General features: G+C 44.5%; 1 protein-coding gene across 1 annotated transcript in view; it reads right to left on the bottom strand.

The window, feature by feature from the left end:
* The window catches only part of LOC119653550 (homeobox protein 5), a 1,045,448-nt gene extending 1,024,913 nt beyond the window's left edge, over window positions 1-20,535 (bottom strand). Inside the window, exon 1 of the mRNA XM_038058245.1 lies at window positions 19,860-20,535. The gene's annotated coding sequence lies outside the window, so the exon portion shown is untranslated. The remainder of the gene's footprint in view (window positions 1-19,859) is intronic.
* Window positions 20,536-24,109: the final 3,574 nt, after the last annotated feature.

The raw sequence follows: 24,109 nt of genomic DNA, 5'->3' as shown, positions 1-24,109 counted from the left end.
TTTGGGTAAAGAAAACATTTGCCACCCATGAACGGTTGTGAACTAACTGTCAAAAAATTCAATTATTTTTCTACAAATTTTCTAGTCAAATACCAAGGCCTACTCCGCCACAGATAACACCGGTGGTGTCATCTGTCAGTCGTGATTTGTGGCGCACATCCTGGATAAGCAGACAGCCTTTTTGTGACCCCCGATCTCGAGCTGGAAGAAATGCTCTCTCCGCTCGAGAACACGGGACGAGCCTCTGTATGGAAGCTGCAGCGGTTTCCGGACAGCATCGGTTCTGACCAGGACGTGTGTGCACGTGTCCAGCTCCTTGGGAACGCAGGCAGGTGCAGATGTGTGTCGGGTGGGAGGTGTAGTTTTAAGGCGGTGGAGATTGTCTTTCAACAGGCGTAGCAATCCTGAATCTGTGAGACCCGATCTCTTGTCGATGACCAGATCACTTGGGAGCCTTGGGTTCTCCCCGGCCAAGCAGGATGAAAGGCAAGACCTGAGTCCAGGACGGATAGTCACGGGCCATAATGGCAGCTTTCAGCGTCCGGTGCCAACGCTCTAGCGTCCCATTGGATTGCGGGCGGTATGCCGTAGTCCGCTGGCGTTTGAATCCCAGGAGTTTGCCTAACTCCGAGAAAAGAGTGGACTCAAATTGGATTCCCTAGTCAGTGATGATCACTGCAGGGACACCAAAGCGAGGGATCCACTCTCGACAATGGGTTTCGGCACAAAATTGCGTGTCAAAGGTTTCTCACATAAGATGAACACAAAACCTCTATATCCGGAGCACCAGCTTCCGGTACTCCGACTTGTTTATGGTATATTCTTAAGAAATGTTATCTTACCTACATAAAGTTCCTGAATCTCCTGATTATAATGAAATTTTACTCTTAGTGGTGAAGGTAATTTTGTATAGATATATATCCACATCTAATTATTTAATTTGAGTTTCTCTCTTTTGGTTCACAGAGTCGAAAAGATGCAGCGCATTAAATTAAATTTAGGAAAAGTCAGTAACGAGGTTCATGCTAGTCCGACAACAATAGAATGTAAATTAGAACACAATCGCAATAAGCAGAATACCAACTATTCCAACTTATCGCCATCTTTCAACACCTACTTCATCAGACAAACTGCATGCATACACTGGATAGAATCTCGCCCACCGTATTCTCATTTTTTCCCTATCTGCATCTCATCTCGAATTGCCGCTCGTTTTCCAAGGAAAATCATACTCCCTTGTTGTTGTCGGCAAGTTTCTTAGACACATTCTCGAGAGTCGTCTTCGTAACTCGTTAAGTACTTAAGCTGAATATATTTTCTCATCTATCTTCCTTTATTGGTCCATTCATCTTATCAAGATGATCATATGCACATAACGCATTTCGTATTCTTGGCGTTACCATCTTCTCGCTCGCATAGGAATTGCAATACTATAGCCTAGAAATTATAGTAATAGCCAACGATGGTACTTAAGGAGGTCCTTCATTGGAAATTTGTTCAGATACTATTCAATTCACAATTACTATTCCAGTGAACATATACCGTGGGAGACTTCCAACTTTCGGCTTTTCACTTTTCTGTCCTGAGTATGACCCTTTGATCCTTAAGGATCAGCTTTCCCCAACTTTTTCGACTCCCTACTTTCATTCATGGACTCGTATTCTAAACTTATCTAAATGTTCAGCAAACAATTCGAAAATCAACCAAAACTTCATAATCCAAATCAAATGATTCATATTTTCTGCAGTTCAACTTTCATCCCTTTCTCCGGAATCTGTGCTATGTCAGATTTCGAGATTTCGCTGAGTCACCCCTTAAACTTTCTTGCATCTCCGGTAGTTTTCAAATTATATGCAATATAAACGATGCAAACTTTTTCCATGGATCTGGACACTGACTTCATCTCATTCCGCATCCGAAATTTCCGAAAAATGCTTGCTTCTAACAAACTTCTTTCAAAGAACGAATGAGCGCGATATCTCGGAACTAGTACTTGACGAGGACTATCAGTCCCAAATTATCTAAAGCTAAAGCAATTCCAACTCATGCAAAGATACAGAAGTCGGTCGGAGACAGAATAATTTTCAAAGAAGTTTTTTAGATTAAGTATGATGCGTAGGCATTGGTACTAATTTCTGCAAAAAAAATCTTGGCAATTGAATTACCTCCCACACTTGCTCAGAATGCATTTTTGAGATATAACACATAAGTATATTCAGGCTTGTATACCATCTCACAGCTTCGCGTGTCCTGAACTTATTTCTACCCTTCCGTCCTGTGGTAGAAGGGGTTTCATAGACTGAATCTCTTGTTATGGAGCCGACCGAAGAATGAAGCGATCCCTGGAGAGTCCCGTTGAAACCTCTGCTTCGGTCTCGGTAGCCATTCGAAGGGTGATTTAGGGCCAACTTGTAGGGCATTCCAAACGGGTAAGTATCATACATGCAAGAGAATGGCTGGAGAGCATAATAAATTGCAGCAATTAGTGTCATGTACGGAATCCACATTTATCTCATTATTTTTTCAATGATAGTTGCCACCTGTTCAGTGAGGTTTTGTGGAGTAGGTTCAGTAAATCTAGAGGAAATGATGTGTAAAATCAGACATGATTGAAAGTATTGTTTTGATTTTCTCTGCTTTTAAGTATCTTCAATTTATGGTATTTATAAATTAATAAAATTTTGATATGAGGGGAGATATGTAAGTATCTAATAAGGAAAGTTGCAACCTGTACGTCAGCCGGCTAATTATCATACTTAAATGTTTTCCCTAGTAAAGGGTCTTTCTTCGAAGATATAGCAGTATCCAGCGTATTCAAGACATACAGGCGGTCTACCTTTCCTTCCTTGGATACTTGAATGACAATTGGGAAATTCATCTGTTTTCTTTTCTTATGTTATATGTACTTTTAGGATCCTTTTTCTTGTGCTCTAAGGAGGTGATGGGGTAGACTGGGCAGCAATCCTGTCATCCGATTCAAAACTAAGTGACCGAAGCGAGCCTCCACGTGGGGTCATCGGGAAACGCTGCATTTACACTGACTTGCTAGTGAGTCACTGCAGTAGGCTAACACTGGATGATCAGATCACATGGTACCAGTTATATGATGCCATGAAGACCGGGGTAGCCATCCGAGTTCATATGTCTGAGGAGATTGCCTGGGGCATCTTTTTGTACTCCGGCGTCCAGGATGCGAAGCATTCCCAACGTAGCCTTTGGGTTACAATCAGTGGTGCTGCTGGCAGATGGGTGACAAGTTCTGGAAGACTTCTTGCCAAGCGACCACCATACATCGCGTTCGAAGTGATTGACGCAACTTCTCGGTTAGCGTGCACGAAGGTGAATAGTTGGAGATTTACCAAACTTTTTGGAACAGGGCACCGATGGGTCTGTAGTGCTCCAGCTGATACTGCCGTAAATTCAGTTATGAACCTGATATAGACAGTCTGCGGAGTTTCCATGCCCAGGAGAACATCAAAATGTGGCAAACCTTCTAAGTACTGGTGGACTGCGGAAATTGCCGAAATCCGGAACGAGTGTCAGAAAATGCACCACTTGACATAATCACAATGACAGAATATAAATGAACCAAAAGGAGACTCCGCACTGCAATAAACAGACGCAGAGCTTGATGCTGGCTAGTCAGTTTTCAACTGGAAACCCGAAAAATTGTATCTCTATGAAAACCCTGTTCACTTAAAGCCAATCAAATCGACTATACTATAAGGGCACTATTTACTTCGAATCCCGTACGGGATGCTTACGAAAGCATAGAAGGCGCCGAGGGTGGCACATATTTCTCTATGGAAGAGTTGGAAGAGGCAGTTCCCCAATGAAAAAGAAGAAGATACTTGAATCCGCTGGCATCCCGACAGAGGTATAAAATTGGTACTCCGACAACGGCCAAACTTACTGCTCAGCGGATACAACGCTTGCCTCAAATAGGGTATCTTTCCTTCCCGATGGAAAGTGGCGAAGGTTGCGCTGATAAAAAAAGGGAAGGGCGAACCTCAGCTTTCGTCTGCATAGCGGCCACTTTATATGCTTGACACAGCGGGAAAAGTGCTCGTAAAGCGCAACACAGACTCGTTGAAGAAGCAAGTGCTGCCGGTGACTTATCTCCACGGCAGTTTGACTTTTGAGCAAGGATCTCCACTGTGGATGCTGTCATACAGGTGTGGATGTGGTTCTCGACGGGTGATGCTCTTCGTAACGCTTGATGTTAGAAATGCATTCAACTCCGTAAGATGGGAAAACATTCTAGGCACATTAGACAATACTTTCCACATGTCGAGTTATCTCTTACGAGTACCGGGGGATTAGAAAAGAAGATCAGAGGAGGTCATGTCATGCGTAATAAAAGGGTCCATCCTAGGACCTCTGAAACGCTTCTTACGGTGGTCTGCTAAGACATGGTATATCAGAAAAGCCACGCATTGTCGAACAGGTGCAAAGCAGAAGTGGCAGAGAGGAGAGAGGCTCGTCTCAAAACTGGGCCTTTTCGAGCAAATCAAAACAGCAACGGATAAGTCTGCAACTGAAATTTCGCCTCAAAGCTGTTAAAATCAAAAACTGAGGGTTCTACGTTCAGATGGCGGCATCTTCTAATGAGTACAACGCAGTCCGCCTTACTTTACGCCACAGACGTGTGGTCTGATAGGCAACCTGACTAAATGAGTGGTGGCTCTGGAAAAATGAAACAGGAGGCAGTTGGGCTGCACGGCTCCTTGGCATTTTAGGTGCATGACTGACTGAGAAGCTTGGTAATACTGACTATTTCTTTACCCAGTTCCTAAGCGGGCATGGAGGTCTTCAGTCTCAAAATGTTAAGAGGGCCTGATCTTCTGATTATACGTTCTGCATGGTGTTGTAGACGATGAAGCGGTATTGGGAATTACATTTGGGTTCCTTTCATTTTAAATGAGATAGAGCTCGACTGCCTGCGGGGCTGGATGACAGGAGGTTTCTTGAACTAACGGTTCTCTTCCCCTTTACCCTGCCGTTGGTGAAAAGTATCCCCTGGTTTGAAGACCCCTTACGGCTGGAGAGACTGGTCCGAAGTAATGTGATAAACGGTTCCATTATGGTGGTAAAATCCGTGTCTTAAGAAGATCGTGGAGTTAGGCGTAAGTGGCTGGAACTCATGTTAAACCTACGTCTAGGTGGTCTGATCCTTTTTATCGCAAATCCAAGACTGCTCACCTCAAATGACAGGGAGACTCTAAACCTATCGGGAAATGAGAAATCATTCTTCAAGCATAAGCGAGGGCATATTTGCACCTTCACTAGTAAGCAAGAAACTGGATGGTGTGGTGTTAATAGATGCAACGTATGTCTAATATGAACATGGTAAACAGAGTAGAGAAGCACTTTGCTAGAACTCGCATATAACATAGTATCGATTTTAGGATCTTCGAGAGTTTCCGTGAAGCTATTAAAGGAGTAAAGCGATTGGATTACCAGTTGACGAAACTCATTATTATCTCTATCTGGTTGGTAATCGCGAGGGCGTTTCAAAATCGGTTATTAGATGAATGGGTGCGATGTTCGATGACAAGCTGGTTATTCAGGGGGATTTTGACTATGCGGGAGAAAAGGTAGAAAAGCTAGCTTGTCTCCAGTAAGGATGTTGAATAATTAGAGGAATAAAATGTGGTCATGTAGGGTGAAATCCTTCCTCCTAACCCTGGCTTTTGTGTGCACGAGAGAAGGGGAAGTCCGGCTCTGAGGGTGTACAACGCATATAGAACTGTCTCGGTTCAGGTAGTGTGTGTGTTGGCGGAAATTATTCCCCTGGACGTCAAGCGAACAAGACGCATTGTCTCTACCAGAGAAGGAAAGTGGACCCGCCCGATGTAACTGCAGAGTTCCTTAAAGCCAATAGAAAAAAAAGTTGTACCGGAGATGGCGATGAAGGTGGGATAATTCCAGAAAATGTGGCTGGACCCATATAGTGATGTCATGTATTGAGAGATGGGTCGAATGGAAACAGGAATGAGCCATTATTCTCGTGGACCCGGAGCATGCTATGTTCCTTCACCCGAAATTTGAAGAAAGAGGGAGGTTACGACGTCTTTATGGTAGCTGTTTGATCCCATCCTAGTCGTAGTTATTTGATAACATAGCCTCGTGGAGGAACTGCTGAGATTCGGAGCAAATCGAGGCGCGGTAAACGGGAATTATTTTGCCATGATCGTGTCTCTTTGTGAAGGTTTGTTTCGAGACATTAAGAGATCCAATGCTGTTCTAATATTCCGTTTAAAAGAAGATTTCGGCAGGTCATTTGTTGTCTGGGAATGTGGTATTAGATTCCCTTCGGCAGACACCCAAGGAGATCCGAAAGGGGAGTTACAGATTTTCCTGCCCTTACGTTTGGAAGAACCTTCCTTTGCATGGGTACAAAACCTTTCGCTTATCAATATGAGTGGTGATAAAACCGTGTTGCTTAAGCTTATTAAACTCCTTGGGGTTAGCAGAAATTGTTAAATTCATATTACATTCATTGGAGTTGAGGTAAGTTTCAATGGTACAAAGTTTCTTCAACGGTTTATCTAACACCACTTGCATATGGATGTCAGAAAGTTCTATTCTGCGAAGAACCCTAAAGGTGTTTTTGGGAAAGGTAACGGATATTCGTTCAACCCCATTCATTGTATTACCTGGCTGGTTTGCACTGCTCAAAGTCATACCCCTGAAGCAAAAGTTTCCAGGTTTCTCAAAGTCAGTATATATTTATTTTGGATAACCACTTCTTGCCTTCTTCAGCGGTTCCGCTGAAAGCTTTAATTTTTAGAGTGTAACTTAATGAGTCCTGACAAGTAAACTACGCACGTTCTGCCCATCCAATGTTGTCTACTGGCTTGATCTTCTATACTAAGCAAACGATTCAGTTATATTCTGTTTTGTGTGGTCTGGCCTACAGGACAGCTTTACGGTAGGGAAAGATTCAGACGTATTAGTTGGCTTCAAGAATAGTGACGGTTTGTTTGCAGTACAATCCCAATTCTAGCGAAAGAATTTTAGAAAGATGCCGCTGTAACGGCCCGGATATTGACTTTTGTAGTGTTAATCTTTCATAGATGTTGGCTCGTAACCGTTCCGTCAATTGGCATATAGGGTCCAATTGAAATAGATTCTTTCTATTTTGTCTACTCAGTAAAGGCTCCATGAGTGAAATTTTTAAATTCTCCCTGTTCCTTTCCGGTTGAATACAAAAAATTTATTGGAAACTGAAGAGAAGTCAAATCCGTGATAGACGGTTCCTAGTTTGCTGGGTAGAGAAGGACGGTGACGTCCCCTGTAACTGTAAACCACCTACATATATGTTTCAAGATACAGACGTCCCTACTCCGAAGGTAGTTACGCTGGAATTGAGTATTAATTGTTTTTAACAAGCGACTAAAGGAAGATAGAGATTTTTGGGCTAGTTGCTACTAGGCCTCCAAGGAAGAATGATTTTTTAACTACCAGCTTTGGTTTTTGTCAACCGCAATTGAATTTTCGAATGTGTAAGTGCTCCTCGAAGCCGTCAGAGCTCGTCAGAATCTTCGCAAGCTCCAATTTCTAATTTCCTAGGGGACCCTAATGACAATGGTGAGAGGATTTCTGCAAGTTCCAATTCCTCGTCATTAGCTAGAATTGGAATACTCTTCAAACATTGAGCCTTTCATCACTTAATGGTCGCTTGCCTTCACTTGTATTTTTTGTCCGCACCTACTCACTCGAGTGAGGAGCTTCGCACACCGAAACTCCACACTGCCCGTTTTCATAGATACCCTGTCGTTCAACAGCACGAGGACTACGTATCCAGCGGGATAGTAGATGTTTTAAACAGTTTACTGAAGAATATTGATGAATATTAGCAGTTTTGGAAAGTTAACTTTTCACTGGAGCAGGTGGAGTTTACGACTACGTCAAGAAGGGGGCAATAAAATTCAACTGATTGTGGATACGTGGAAGTGGGTTGTTGAACATACGTAGCTGAAACCCCTGCCGCAGTGAGTTGGGGGCGAGCGTAATATTTTTCATTTTCGGACGTAAACGAATCTCAGGAAATAGAACGTAGCGTGTGCAACGATAGTTTATCATGACCACATCCTTACATTAAAATCCCTTACTGATTGTTTAGAATATGAGGGATTCTAAGTAAATATCCACTTAATGTTGGACCGGACCAATAGTTCTTTTGGTCCGCGTACCCCTCGTTTGAGGTATAGAACCCAAACATTCAAAAAGAGGGACTAGTGGTTTCGCCCAGGCCAGAGGCAACTCATCAGACGCCGCCTCACCTCTGCCTTGCAAGCGGCGTGACCGAAAGTGGTAACATATGGAAAACGCTCCTTTATATAATCGCAAAACACAATAAGTGTGCGAATTATTTCCAAGTTTAGATCGCCAATAGTTTGAGCCTAAGCTAGGCTAAACCTCGATTATTAGTTGGAATATGAGGGATCCTAAGTCCACATCCACTTGATGTTGGATCGGACCAAATGGAGAGCAAACGAAACAGTTAGACCCTCTTCTTGAATGCTTGGGCGCTATGCCCCAAACGAGGGGACCGTAGACCAAAAAAACCTGGGGGTAAGTTGCTGTCCATTTGATCTGGTCTAACATCAAGTGGATGTGGAACTTGGACCCCTCGGGTTGAGTGACAGTTTTTGAAGAATTTTGCGGATCCTTCTGATAACATGTGCCTCATTTGTGTTAACGTTCTCAGCCCATATATACCTCTTTGGAACAACTCTTTTGGGTATATGAGATAATTTAACGGAATACAAAGTTTTTTTAACCAATATACTGCCAATGCTTATTGCCTCCAATTACTTATTCAAATTCGTATCCTTTACTATATTTTAGCCCCCGCAGAATAATTTGCCTGCAGCGAGTGGATGAAGACGAGTCTTACCAAATATTAAGAATTCTATATTAAGATACAGGAAAAGCAATATTTCCAGCTTCTAATTTCAGAATAGACATCATGGGTCCGATTTTTCTTCCCCACACCTTCCCAGGAGTTTTCCCCAGTATATACAGAAACTTGCAGGAATACGTACTATGTTTGCACTTGTACTAAACTATAGCTAAACAGAATCCATCTCTATATATGTGAATAATAAATAATAACATTTGTCAGGAGATGAAAACATACGATAAGTAACAACAATTAACACTCATCGGAAACTGTTTCACGCTTCTTTTGAGCCCTGTACCCAGAAGAGGGTGTGAAATTGACAAGATATATTTTCAGATACAGCCGACGTGCATGCAATACCACATATGAGTTTGCCGCAATTTGTAGCCATATCATATGTTGCCGATATGAAAACTTGCCTTTTGGGGGAATAATGTTTAATTGAGAGCCTTGCAGGCTCATAATTCAGGTTCGGTTATCAGTGACAGATTGACAGTATCTATTGTGCTTCGATATTTATGGACATACATAGAAGATATTTGTGAGGTATTTGAACTGTGAATATAGTATTTATCTATATGACTAGATTGTCGCAGTCGCAATCCAATGGAAGCTGAATGAGAGTATCTGTTGTTCTAGAAAAATGGCTGTTGTTAGGGTGTAGTGTTTGATTACTTTCATAGATTGTTTAAAAAATCCTTAAGCTGAACTGAAGTAATGAATAGATATTATTAGTGTTCTTGACAGATTGCAAGTGTTTGTTGGGTTTTTCGCAACAAGGAACGATAGTCCAGTTCCACGCTCGTTTCCAAATTTCGTTAACATACAGGAAACTTAAAAACAAAACTAATAGAGACGAAAGTTGATAGACAAGGGGTAGCTTCCTCCAAACTACAATTTTTAGTTTTAAATGTGAATATATATTTCGGGAACGACTTACCCCTTCAACAGTACAAAGCTATTTAGGCAGGTAGATTGCTTTGTACTGTTGACGGGGGTAAGTCGCTCCCGAAACATATATTTACATTTCTTACCAGAGAATCAAAACTCCTACTATCCAAGACAGTAATCTTGCCGGTCCTTATGTATTCTTTGGAGACTCGGGGATTTAGGTCAGGGCGCCCGACCGCCGGATATCAAATTGGGGGACCTCGGTGCCAACCCGAAATGTCTAGAGTTCCTTACTAAGACACAGGCCTTGGCCGGATACTAGTTATTGCGCCGTTGATGATGAGGTTGATGAAGTTGGCTGTTGGGAGATTTTTGTCCCATTCATAGTGATCTTGCCTCATTTCTGGGGCTGTGTCGTCACAACCATTGCTTACATTCACACTCGTTCTTAGACGATGTTTTAAAAGAACTTGATGATCGAAATAAGCTTGGGCATTATCATCTGCAAACTATCAGGCTGTCAGGTAAACGTTCGTTGACTGACCTGAAGTGTAGATGAGATATGGTGTCCGTCCTAGGTTATTACCTTGGGGAACTCTTGACTGGATAAGATACCAGCAAGACGTTTAAGCTTTTGCGTGTCATGCCCTCCAAAGCAAGTGAACATTGCAAGACACACCGGGAGTAACTTTTTTATTTTGAAAATCAGACCTTCCCCGGGCTTGTGTCATACCCAAAAGGACATTATCGATTTCCTTACCAAACAAAAAATTGCATTTCTCCCATTTGTGCTGACTGATGCCGCTTGCATTACCATGACATATAATCATCCTCATCAACGGCCCAACAACCGGTATCCGGTCTTGGCCTGCCTTAATAAGGAACTCCAGATATCCGGGTTTTGCGCCAAGGTCTACCAATTTGATATCCCTAAAAGCTGTCTGGAATCCCGAACTACGTCATCGCTCCATCTTAGGCAGAGTCTCCCTCGTCTTCTTTTTCCACTGTAGATATTGCCCTTATAGACTTTCCGGGCTGGATCATCTTCATCCACACGGATTAAGTGAATGGCCCACCGCAGCCTGTTACACACACAGACGGTCATTATATCGCTCATCGATTTCATCGTTATGTAGGCTACGAGATCGTCCATCCTCATATAGGAAGCCAAAAATGGTTGTTGGTGTTCATCAATAAAGCGCCCTTTCACCATTCCTCTTTATTCTTGTTATGGACACGGCCATACGGGATATCCAACAGCCAGCGCCCTATACACTGCTTTATGCAGATGATGTTTTCCTAGCATCCAATTGCAAAAATGATATCGAACAAATCTGAATTTTTGACAACCGATCCCCATGAAACAGGAACAATCACTGTCAGCGGCAGTAACCTGCGCGGAACTGAGGCCATCAGCCAATGGAGAACGGCGCTATGAAATAGCTTCACCCATTAGCGCAACCTGGATGAAGTGGCGTTCCACAACTGGTGTTCTTTGTTATCGACGTATCAACGAACGTTTTGTGGTAATGAAAATGAAGATGTTGCGTTGGACTATTGGCGTGACACGTTTTGATCACATCCGAAAAGAGGATATCAGCGATCACATGAAGTTGCATCGATCGTGGAAGAACTATGAGAGCGGCGTCTTCGATGGTATGGTCACGTAATTCGCGCTAACGAGAATTCACTTGTCAAGATTGGTCTGAACATCGAAGTCTATGGTAAACAATCAAAAGGACGGCAACGGTGACTTGATACCCTGGATGTGAATTTAAAAGCCAGATCAGGCATTTGATAGGACGAAATGGCAAATCCGATTACGACGAGCCGACCCCGCTTGTGAACGAGACGAAGCCTGAAGAAAAAGAAGAAGAGTGAGACGTTTCGAAATTATTTTCGGCTTTATTTGCTGGTCCGACTATTTCCCCTTTCAAATGGAACGATCCCGCGCCACGAGGCAAAATCCTCCGCTGGTGTTCTAACACTTTCAAAAAGGAAGACATGTCTCCTCACCTCCAACCAGATCTTATACGTCTCCTGTCCAAAGCCCCGCATAGACGCTGCCCTTGATCCTCAACTTCCTCATCAAGTGCCAATCTCACCCCAACCTATTCGTTACCGAGATCATGCAGATCGAGTTCGTTGAGGAAAATCTTTTGCGAACTCCTCTGCTCCCTTAATAGCTCCTTACTATGCAATCTCAAAACTGACTTTTGGATCCCTAAGGTAGAGTAGTCTTCTATATGGGCAACTACTCCTAGTTCCAATTTTGCATCATCCCATCAGTAGCACCCATGCCTGTTTCTAATCCCAAAATCCTTCTCGCATCGCCTAACCGATCCACATCTCCTCTTCCCAATCACCCCCTATCTCCCAATCACATCCCCTCCTCCCAATCGTGCACCCGGTTTTATAAAAGGTTCAGCGGGTGGAGGTTTTTTCAACGCTTCCTCCAATAGGACTAATCATACATATATTAAATAAACTTGTCAGATTTAAGGTACGTTAGACCTTGGTTAATACCATACATTAAGATAAACGATAAGATAAAAGATAAAGATAGTTCCTAACTTTGCATTTACTTTAGCTTTGTTTTGGTTAATCACCAATTTATTATTTTTTCAACTGACATTATTATTATTATTATTTAACTTTTTAATTTTTCTAAATTAAGCTAGACATTGTATTTTTGTAAAGCAAAAACAAATGCCGTGGAGAGATCTATTTTTCTTGGTAGACCCAGGCAGACTCTTATTATACCTGGTTGCTCCGCCGCCCTCGCGGCTGTCAACCTGCCATTGAACAGGTAGACGAGCCACTCAGGCGGTTGAGTTTCCAGCTGTGGTGAGTTTCACAAATCTTGTGTGGAGCGAGAACGAATCTCCGCGAAGCGACTCCACACTACAGCGGGTTTCAGCGATAAAACACGACTCCCTGCCCGTCAATTTTAGGGGCGCAGATCAAATTTCACTGGCCATGAAACTTTCCTCTTCGAGACCTCAGCCCCGTGGACAAAAGGTTTTAGGCTGGACTCACAGACGTTGCCGTCGACATCAAGCCTAAATAAGTGCTCCCTCCAGTTCAACACTTATCAAGGCCCTCATATGGTGATTGCAAGGCCTTCCGGGTAGCATCCACACAGACCAAGACGTATGTGCAGACGTCTATGCCCTTAGAGGTGTTAGCCTTCACCACAGAATGAAAGGATAGCGGGGGGATTTTAATTTGGCCACGGTGTCTCTGAGAAAACGCAAAGGCTCAGTGGGCTGCTGAGGAGTCTGAAATCCTTCCTGTATACTAACTCGGCGGAGCTGGCGGTAAACTCCTCACGATGGCCTGTATGTAGACCAAGTGAAACGAAAAGCAGGACTTGCGACCACGAAAAGTAATCGTGTGCCATTATGGCGGCCTTCGGAGTCCAATGCCAGCGTTCCAGCATCCCATTGGATTGCGGGTGGTACACAGTTGTCCGATGGCGTTTTCAAGCCTAGGAGTTTGTCGACAACAGGGTAGACTCGGACTGCATTCTCTGGTCAGTAATCATTTCGGCTGGAACTCTAAAGAATGGGATCCATTTACGGCAAAGGGCCTCGGCCCAGGATTGTGCCGAAATATCGGCCAGACCGCGTGAATCTATCAATGATTGTGAGATAATACTTAAAGCTATGCAAATTTCGCAAGATGCCACTAATGTCGATGTGGATCGCGTGAAGACGCTTTGCAGACTGAGGGAATAAGCCTACTTCTTTCTGTACGTAATTGGTGACTTTCCACTTCTGGCATGCGATGCACTGTCTGGCCGGTGTTATTTGCTTGTGATGGCCAGAAATATTTGCTTGTGTTGCCAGCCGATGCATTGGCCGAATGTCTGGATGCCCAAGATCGTGTACCGCATGGAAAAGCGGCCGGAATATATGGCCTAGGTCCCCTTTCAGAGGTCTCGCAGATTATTTCGGCGATTGAGTCGAAGAGGGGAAATTCCTGAAATTTGTACTTGGAGTTGTGCCTGAGGCTCAGAAACACTGCATTATCTTTCTGTGCTTCGGAGATTGCCGAAAAATCGGAGGCGTTTTGTCGGGCTTCTTCTTAAAAGCGAAGGTAAGAGGTTTGTGGTCCGTGAATACTATGAACGGCCTGCCTCTAGGGAGTATTGGAAGTATTGTATTGTCATGTACGCGGCGAATAGTTCACGATCGTAGTTGATGTAGTTCTATGGAGCTGTATTCAATTTCTTGGAAAAGAAGCTAAACGACTGCCAAATTTCGTTCAACTTTTGAAGAAGGGCAGCACTTACCGGGATGTCCGAGGGATCGACGAAAATGGCTAGGGGTGTATCTGATTGAAGGAATGCTAGGGGTGTAGCGTCCGCCAACTGTCGTTTGGCTAGCTCAAATGCCTAGACGGCCTCTGTAGACCACTCAATCACGCGTGAGTCTTTGGTTTTGGGTCCACACATGTAGACATTGAGGATCGCTTGATATCAAGCGGCTTTGGGCAAGAAACGATGATAGAAGTTTAGCATGCCTAAAAACCTTCGCAGATCCTTGGCTGTTTTAAAACCTTCGCAGATCTTGGTTGTTTTAGGTTGTGGAAAGTCTATGATGGCCAGAACCTTGTCTGGATCCGATGGGATTACTTCAAGGAAAATCACCTGGTCTAAAAACTTCACTTGCTTTTGAAGGAATTTGCAGTTTTCAATGTTAAGTACAAGACCAGTTCCAAGAGCACGTTGAGAAATGCATGCGCGTTGTTCCAAATGCTCAGACTCTGAAGAAAAAGCGAGTGAAGAGTAAAAAGTTTGCTTCGCATTGCATAGACAAAAAGATATCCATGCGAACCCGAAGAATCCTAAGGGTGTGTATATTGCCGTTTTCGGAATATCTTCTGGATACCCGGCACTTAGCGAAGTTGTGCGCAAAGTCGTGGATGAGTGGAATGGGATGCGGTGCTGTACATCATGCTTAGCTGGCTGCGAGAGGCTAATTTCGGTGGCTATGTTGCTGCATTTTTGCAGAAACGCGAAGGCGAGGGTCGGTTATTTCTTCAAATATGATTGAAATATTGACAGCAGCGCAGGTTGCAAGTTTTTCAGAAGACCTGAGCGAAGGTACGAGATTTAGAAGAGACGTATTCTGCAGATTCACCAGCATTCCATAGTGGCCGAGAAAGTCTGCGCCTAATATGGGACTACTGATATCTACTATAACAAAACGCCATGCGAACGTTCGTCAAAGTCCTAGACTTACGTCTACCTGCCTGTAGCCGAAAATGTGTATGGATGAGGAATTTACTGCCGCTAGTTTAAGTTGTTGCAGAATCGGTTTGTGATTCCGCGATACCGGGAGGACTGAGACATCTGCGCCTGTGTCGACCAGGTAATGGTGCTTGCTCAAGGGATCGTATATTGATAAGTACGTGGAGTTACGTTCTGGGTAGACACCGCTGAAGCTCCCAACGAGTTCACTTTTTCGAAGCCAAAAACGGGCTAGTGCACTTCTTTGCTTTGTCGGCAAAAATGCGGTGATACCAGCAAATTGTAGGACTTGTTGAAGTTCCCGACGAGCGACTATTCGATCGACTTTTTGGGTGGCTGTGTCCGGATAGCTCAGTGGTTAGAGCACTAGGCTGTCATACGGAAGGTCGCGGTTCAAATCTCACTGGTGGCAGTGGAATTTGCATCGTGATTTGACGTCGGATACCAGTCGACTCAGCTGTGAATGAGTACCTGAGTCAAATCAGGGTAATAATCTCGGGCGAGCGCAATGCTGACCACATTGCCTCCTAGTGTACCGTTACGGTCTTGAATGAAGTGCTCTAACACACTTGAAGGCCCTGATCCAATATGGATTGTTGCGCCAACGACTGTTACTATTTTGGGTGGCTAGCTTAGGGACGGTGGTCTCAAGGGTGCCCATCATCTGCTGAAGCTGGGTAATTTGGCTAGTGGCTTCCCGCAATACTCTACTAACCACGGGGCGAGCATGCACGCGGCGTATGCCAGCACCTTCAAAGCTCCGGAGTCCGTACATGCCAAGATGGTCTGGATACTCTCCGGGAGTTGCGGTAACCACAGTGACTTCAGCAGCTCAACCCCGACCGTATTCCCAACTGCTTTATCCCACGCAGCAGTTGGTTCGGGCAGCGGTTGACTAAGGTGAGCTCCTTCAGCAAGTGATTCCGCTTTGCTGACTCACATACTGACAGTCACTTGATGAGGGTGCCCTTTAATTTCGAGTAGGAACACTCATCTAGAACGTTCTCGACGAATCCCATTGATTCCCCGTACAGGCCCGTCAAAAAATTAAAAACCCAGAAAATATAATTCCGCGCAAAGAATCATATTTCCTTAAGCCCGAATGGCAAAAGTTGTCTGATAAGTTTCATATATAAGTCTAACCCCATGAAGTCGCAGCGCTTGTTGCTGGACGTACTGTCGAACAGGCGCAAAGCAGACTGATGCGACGGGTAAACGGATGGATGACTACTCATGGTTTCAACCTTGCAGTCAAAATCGGCGGTAAAGTACCTCTGGTTGACTCTTGAATCAAAGATGAGCTTTTCTGAGTAAATCAAAGCAGCAGCGAACAAGGCTGGAGTTGAAGTTTCGGCGTCAAGTAGGCTAATGACAAACATTGGGGACGTCTCCTGATGAGTTCAACGCAGTCTGTCCTGCTCTACGGTGCAGAGGTATGGCCTGGCGCTCTTAACAAGGAGATGTATCGTAAACGCCTCCCGCAAGTACAGAGACGGGGAGCTTTGCGGATGGCGTCTGCGTACAGCACTATCTCTGAACCGGCCGTGATGGTGATCGCGGGAGTGATCCCCGTTGCTCTTCTTGCTAAGGAACGTCAGGCCATATACAGGGTGCGGCAGGATAAGGAGGAGGAGGAAAATATTTATTTATTTTTTATAATGTAGGTACATGTCTAAAGTTTTTCTGTACATTGTTTTGAAGATCAAATCTGTTAGGTGACGTCCCCCATTCTCCATACATTGCGTAAACCGATTTCTGGTGTTTGTCATGACTCTTGTTAGCATAGCAGGTGTTATGCTGGCAATTTCTTCTTGGATGTTGGTCTTCAAATCTTGTAGGCTTCTTCGACGGTTCATATAAACACGGGATTTAAAAAAACCCCATAGAAAAAAATCACAAGGGGACAGATCGGGCGAGCGTGCCGGCCATTCCAAATCGCCTCTAATTGAGATAAGGCGCTCTGGAATTCTGTAGCATGTTTACATACCGGTCCGAATTCACTGTCACTGTAACCTCATTTTCCTCAAAAAACCAGGGACCAATAATTCCAGCTGAGGAAATTGTACACCACACTCTGACTTTGGGTGAATGCAAAGGCTTTTGATGCAATTTTCGAGGGTTGGTGTCAGCCCAGTAGCGCATGTTTTGTTTGTTAACCGACCCACACAAATGAAAATGGGCTTCATCGCTAAAAAAAACAATAGCACCCTCGGGAACGACATCAAGAAGAAGCTCACACGCGTTCATCCGAGAATTGAAGTCCCGTTCTGAAAGTTCCTGCACTATCGCCATCTAATAGGGATGAAAATGAAGATCATCACGAAGAATTCTTCTGACAGAACGATCGGACAGTCCAAGAGCAGATGCGTGCTTGCGCGCAGAGCGCCGTGGCGATCGCAACATTGACGCTCTCACTGCTTCAATGTTCTCAGGTGATCTAACGGGCCGAGGGACTCCAGTTCTTCCTTTTGTCGCACTTGCAATTTGTCTGAATGTAGTGACCCATGTAACAATTGATTTGCAGTCTGGGACGGGAGCCAACGGGGCTAAATTAAAGCGATTCCGAAATGCACGCTGTGTTGCAATAACCGAACATCCGTTTGAAAAGTAAACCTCAACGGCAAAGGCACGCTCCTCACTATTCCAACGCATGATGGCGACTGAACCGTGTCGAGACAAAACTTTACAGTATCCCCTCTTGAACGAGACCACTAGCGCTCCGTTATGACATCAACTAACTGAGTGGCGCGCATTTTAAAAAAGGAAGTTATGCTGCCGCACCCTGTACAAGCGCAGGGGAGATGAGCCAAGGGAAGTGGTTGCTCGCGAAGAACGGCAACGCGCTCTAGACGAGTGGCAGCTCTCGTGGCAAAATGAAACTAGAGGCAGATGGACTGCGTGGCTCATCGGCAACTTAGGTGCGTGGCTGAATCGGAAGCATGCTGAGACTGACTATTTCCTTACCCAATTTTTAAGTGGGCATGGAAATTTTCAGTCTTACCTGCACAAGATTGGAAAGGCGCGTTCTCCGGATTGTGTGTTTTGCAATTGAGTTGTGGACGACGCCCACCACACTTTTTTTTCTTGTGGAAGGTAGGATGGGGTTCGTCGGCAGCACAGGGGATCTCTTTTCAGACAACATTGTTGAAGAGATGCTGAGGACTGTTGATAGGTGGAACCGTGTTGCTCATTACGTTTGGGCCCTTCTCATTGCTAAGAAGATAGAACTCGACCGGTGGAGGAGCCGGATGGCAGGGGGTTCCTTGAACTGACAGTTCCCTTCCTCCTCCCCCCTCCCGAGGGGTGAAAGGAATTCCCTGATTTGAAGGCTCCGCAAGGCGAGAGAGTTCGAGGACTAGCCCGGAGTAATGTGGCAAACGGTTCCAGGCTAGCTCGCTGACGATGGGGAGATGTTTAGTTGGTAGTCCGACAACGTACTGAATCGGGAGTCCAACACTGTGTACGTAAATGGATTCACCAATCCTATCCCAAAAAAACAAAAAAAAAACGGATTTTCTAATGAAATATTATTTTGCAGTTTCGTATATCACCTGCATCTTCTCATGAAATATCATTTTGTCAACTAAACATGTTTCGTGAGAAAATGCTGATTTGATGGAAATTAGAGTTTTGATAGCAAAACGATAGTCAGTCTTAAGACCGCCAACGGTTCATTCGGTTACTACTATTGTTTGCAATAAAGTTATTATAATTGAATTAGATGGTGTTTTCTATTAATAAAGAAATTATAGATTTTTTTGGGATAAGCTAAAGCTTATCATTTATTTCCAATGATTAAATCGCGTGGAATCAGTAGTGATGCCCGCGAGCACGAGCTGCACCTCCAATAGTTGAAACCAGGCCTCCCAGTTACGTCGCCAAAACGGCGGCACTGATATCGCCATTGCGGGGGGGGGGGGGGGGTGTCGTTTGCCGCGCTAATATCCAACGAATCTGCGAGACTATACGAATCACTTGGAAACCGACGATCTTCATCTTAACACTTCGTAAAGGTTATTCAAAAGTAAATGTTCGCATTATCCCACATTGGGCGCCTATTTTGTAAAGACAGTTTATGACTTGCCTTGTGGCATTGTAAGCCTTCTGGAATGGTAGCGAACTAAGTTTTCGTGTTTGTTCGTTCTATTATGCAGTGTAACTGATTTTTCAATGGAATCAAGTAGAGGTATCTTAGTTTTTTTTTTTTAAATTGATACCAAAAAGCGGTAAATATACACTTTTCCCAATTGGCGCCCAATGTGGGCTTATTCTCTAGGAACCACGAGTTTTATATAGTTTGTTTAATTTGTTCTATTATTCTCTTAGATAGCTTAATATCTAAATGTAATATAAGTTTGATTGGTTGTAAGTCAAATTTCCGTATCTAATTCTTACAAATTATGTTGCTTTGGAAGGAGTACTTTACTCCATATACCGGTCTATGTTATCAAGCTTCACCTTCAAAGCAGGCTACGAAGGACCTGTTTCAAATTAATTTTAAATGTTTATCTAAATTCGGTTTTTCATCTAGATATGTAAATAAAGCTTAGCTTTAAGTTAGAGAAACGAATTCACTCTAGGATGTATAATTTATGCAAAATGCTTTCGATGCTTTCAGTCCATATGGGAATTCAAACTTAAGATTTCAGCAATCATAAGCGATAATAGAATTATGCGATGCATCTGCAACCATATACACTGGCATAATTGTCAAAATTGATTACCATATTGAGGTTAGACTGATACGCATAGTAAATTCCCAGGAACGCATGGTGTCTCATTTGTTTTGCAATTACATACCTGTGTTGCGTGCATGCGATGAGAGGATTATCGGAGGGAAGTGGATGCCTCTGCGAGTAATTCCTGTTACGTGTTCTAGCTCGTAGTTGTAGTTGTAATCAAATGTCACTTTGCAGGTTCGTTTACTAATACATATGTGTACTTAACTAATTCTAATAACAACTGCATAGGTCAAACGCAGTAGTGCATAATGACGCATATTTGTATGCACATACGCTAGCTTACAAAACGCATTAGGTTACAGCCTGGAAAATTATTTTCCGGTCAAAACATATTTAGTGCACATACACCAGGGGAAAGGATACACGGATGTATATAAGGACCATATGTCAGGGCCTAGGTTCGAAGCTTTCTACACCCACAATCTCAGCTGGTACACTGGTTACATCAGCACACTGAGTTTCGCACACAATGGCACGTGCCCCAGGAGCTTTTATTTTGACAATACACTTGTCACCTTCCGAATTTCCCGATGGTATTCAATTCCACACAAGACCGCCGAGCAGATTCCTTCAATGCAATGACAACCGCACACATGCAACATTAACAAGAAACAATAACAGCGAAAGCATTAACAAAATTTAGCTCGCGGGGTTGAAAATTTTAGGGAATTAGAAGCTCGCGGTTCAGCAAGGGATTTATATTTTTGCGTGAAAAGCAGGACAACAGGCGCACAGGGAGGGTTCAACTGGTAATGGTGTATAAAAGTTGCAGCTTTGATACAACCACATGGAGCAGGATGTATTGGCAGTGTCATTCGTTTTAACTGACTTTTCCCGTTTACAATGGTATTGAAACCAAATATTTCATATGTATTTGTTTATCAAGCAACTTTAGTTTATTCGATTTGCCGTAGGGACATTCCAGGAGAAATTCTGTGAAAGGAGAAAATCTAGTAAACATGAATTCCTGGGGCTTCTAGTGAGTTCCATACAAATGCAGATGAAAGGAGAAAAGTGTTCTCCGAAAAAGTGGACGTGTTGCGCACACTTTATGCGCGATAGCAATCTCCCCGAAAAAGCAAGGACTCCGAAGGAATGTGGAGAAAAGGGGATAGTGATTGCTAGACGTCAAGAGGTACTAGATGATGCTGATAAGGTAGACTTTTAAGTAGCATTTGAAAATTCAAGAACTGTTCGTTTAGGAAAGACTGTCTGAAGTTCTTGATTGACTGCTGAGAAATTTTCCAGCCTTCTATAAAGGATAATTAGTAGCCAGTAAGACCTTCGAACCCAGCAATGTAATTCATTTAAGAGTGGCATGCTCAGATTAATGACCACAAAGAATGATGATAAGTATTAAATTATTAGGGTGAAATCCGCTTCTTTCAGTCGGTCTGCATTTCCTGAGACAAGGGATCAATTTCGTTTAGATGTTCAATAAGGTTCCGCCGATGATTTCTGTTAAATTGACCAATTCTGGGTATGGCATGAATAGTGTTCTACGGTTCGTATGAGCAGTGCACACCCAAGCTGTATGCGTGTGTGCCTAATTTGCTAGTGATTTCAGTCCACCTCCCGTGACCTGAAGTCTTCAAGGGAGATCATAGAATGCCTTGTCAACAGACAATTCTTCAAATTTTCGGGAACCTTTGTGCCTACATTTGACCTCAGTCTATCCTAGCTTTCGATATATTTAGACGGACCTGATGTCCTAGCTCGCATCAAAACAAGAACATCCTATTCATCTAACTCGCCCATTTACTAATGAGCTTAGAGGAAAGGGGTTCATTCGATTTGTCTGGTAGACCGAAGGTGTCACCACCGAATTCCATAGACTTGCTAAACTTCCATGAGGAGTTTACCCTGATGATGAAGAAGAGCTCTTAGGCGAATATTTAACCAGTTGCTCGCCGAGTGGTTCGAAGGTATTGATGCTAAAGTTTCTGCACAGAAGCAGAAGGAAAGTGTTGTGCCGTGGCTTGTTGAGATTTACCGGAGTTGCATCTCTTTAGGATACGTACCGCAGTTCTGGAGGTGCGCACGAGTGGTTTTCATACTCGAAAGCGGGCAGGCGCGGTCATGAGTCCGCGAAGGACTTTCGACCAATCACCCTGACCTCTTTCGTGCTGAAGACCCTAGAACGCGTCCTGGACATTCACTTAAGGACGACTATGGTGAAACCGCCGTCCACGATGTAATTGGCACGGTTGCAGTACAAGCTGTATACCTTTGCTGCCTTCTTGGATGTAGAGGGAGCTTTTAACAACGTCAGTACCAACGCGATCAAGGAAGCCTTGACCCGTATTGGATTGGAGGGGCATCTCATGCATTGGATTATATCCATGCTGAATACCAGGATAATCCAGTCGGATCTGGGAGGCAACCACTTGACCAGAACTGTGAACAGAGGCACGCCAGAGGGTGGTGAAATCTCACCGGTGCTCTGGTTAATAGTAATGGACACAATTTTACGTACATTGGACAGCAGCTGGGTGAAGGTGGTGGCGTATGCCGACGACTTGGTGATACTAGTATCAGGGATGTTTCTGTCCATTATGAGCGACATCATGGAAGGAGCGTTGCGAAAGTGCTGACTCAGCATAAACCCAACCAAAACGCAACTGATGCTATTCACCACCAAGACAAGGATACCTGAATTCAATCTACCACGGCTGAATGAATAAAGATTGGTTCTTTCCTCGAATGTAAAGTATCTGGGTGTAATCCTGGATCCTAAGCTAAATTGGAGGTTGAACATAGAACTGAGGGTTAAGAAGGCCTGTATAGCCTTTTATGCCTGGAAGAGAATCTTTGCAAAGAAATGGGGTCTCCGGCCGAGGATGGTTCTCTGGATGTACACCGCTGTAGTGCGTCCGATCCTAACGTACGGCTCTATTATATGGTGGCAGGCTTTGAAGAAGAAATACAATAGAACGAAGCTTAATAGGATTCAAAGAACCGCATGTGCAGGTGCTACGGGGGCTCTGCAGTCCTGCCCGGCAGATGCTCTCAATGTACTCCTGCATCTCCTCCCCCTAGACCTCCACATCAAATATGTTGCAGCGTGCAGTGCCGTCAGACTACGTGAGTCCGGATGCTGGGCAGCGTAGTCCTACGGCCACAGCAACATCCTAGATGAAATACCTCGAGAAATCTGGGCATCCCCCACGGACTATGTCACACGCAAGCTGAACTTCACGATAAACTTTGCTGTTTACCTTCCAACCAGGGCAAAGTGGAAGACCGGCGGCGTGTTGCAAGACTATGACACGGTATTGTTTACAGACGGATAAAAGATGGCCTATGGAGTCGGCGCGGGGGTTTTCTCGAATACACACGGTGTATCCAAGTCGTATGGTCTCCCAGGTTTCACCAGTGTATTCCAGGTGGAAGTACTGGCGATATTGGAAGTCTGTCGATGGCTGGAGCGTGATTCGAGCCCCAACCGTAACATAGCCATTCTAACAGACAGCCAAGCGGCCATGAAGGCCTTGTACTCAACGACGACATCTTCCCTGCTGGTGGGGCAGTGCAGAGACGCGCTTAACCGTCTGGGCGGCGTGCTCCAGGTCACTCTCCTCTGGGTTTCCGGGCATAGGAACATAGAGGGGAATGAGCGGGCTGACAGATTGGCCAGGCAAGGCTCTGCTCTTGGCAGTCCCTCGGCGAATACAGTCCCCCAGTTCCGCTGGCGACTGTCGGGGGCCGAGTCTACTCGCACTACCTAGCAGTCGCGGGCCTGAGATGGCGATAGCTTACAAGCTGTGCCATGTCAAGGAGAATTTGACCCGCTTATAACATAGCCCGATCACGAGAGCTCTTGTGTCAGACGCGTGCAAATGCATTCAAGATTACGGCGGTCTGCACGGCGCACTGGCTCACAGGGGACCATGCGGCTAGGCTCGGCATACCCTACAACTCGCATTGCCGAAGCTGCGGAGAAGGAGGGGAAACCCTCATGCACTTTCTCTGCGATTGCCCAGCTCTGGCTAGAGTCAGGCTGCGGACACTAGGTAAACCATTCTTTGGGGACCTCAGCGAGATTTCTAGCTGCAGGGTAGGAGAGCTGCTTTCCTTCGTGAATGCTACGGGCTGGCTCTGAAGATGCGAGCCGGCTGGACTCTGCCTCCCTGCTCCCATAACAACAGTCACGGTCTTAGGAGTTTGTGGCATCAAAACGGTGTAACAAAGCGTTAATTGGGCTCCTCGGTGCGGCCACTGATACCTACCTACCCTACTGTTTCTGCATCCATTAATTCTTAGCTGCCAGCTTCCATAATGACCTCGAGTCATACACTGACTACATCT

The sequence above is a fragment of the Hermetia illucens genome, chromosome 4, assembly GCF_905115235.1.
Source record: "Hermetia illucens chromosome 4, iHerIll2.2.curated.20191125, whole genome shotgun sequence".
Taxonomy (NCBI): Eukaryota; Metazoa; Arthropoda; class Insecta; order Diptera; family Stratiomyidae; genus Hermetia; species Hermetia illucens.
This window is presented reverse-complemented; position numbering and strand designations above follow the sequence as displayed.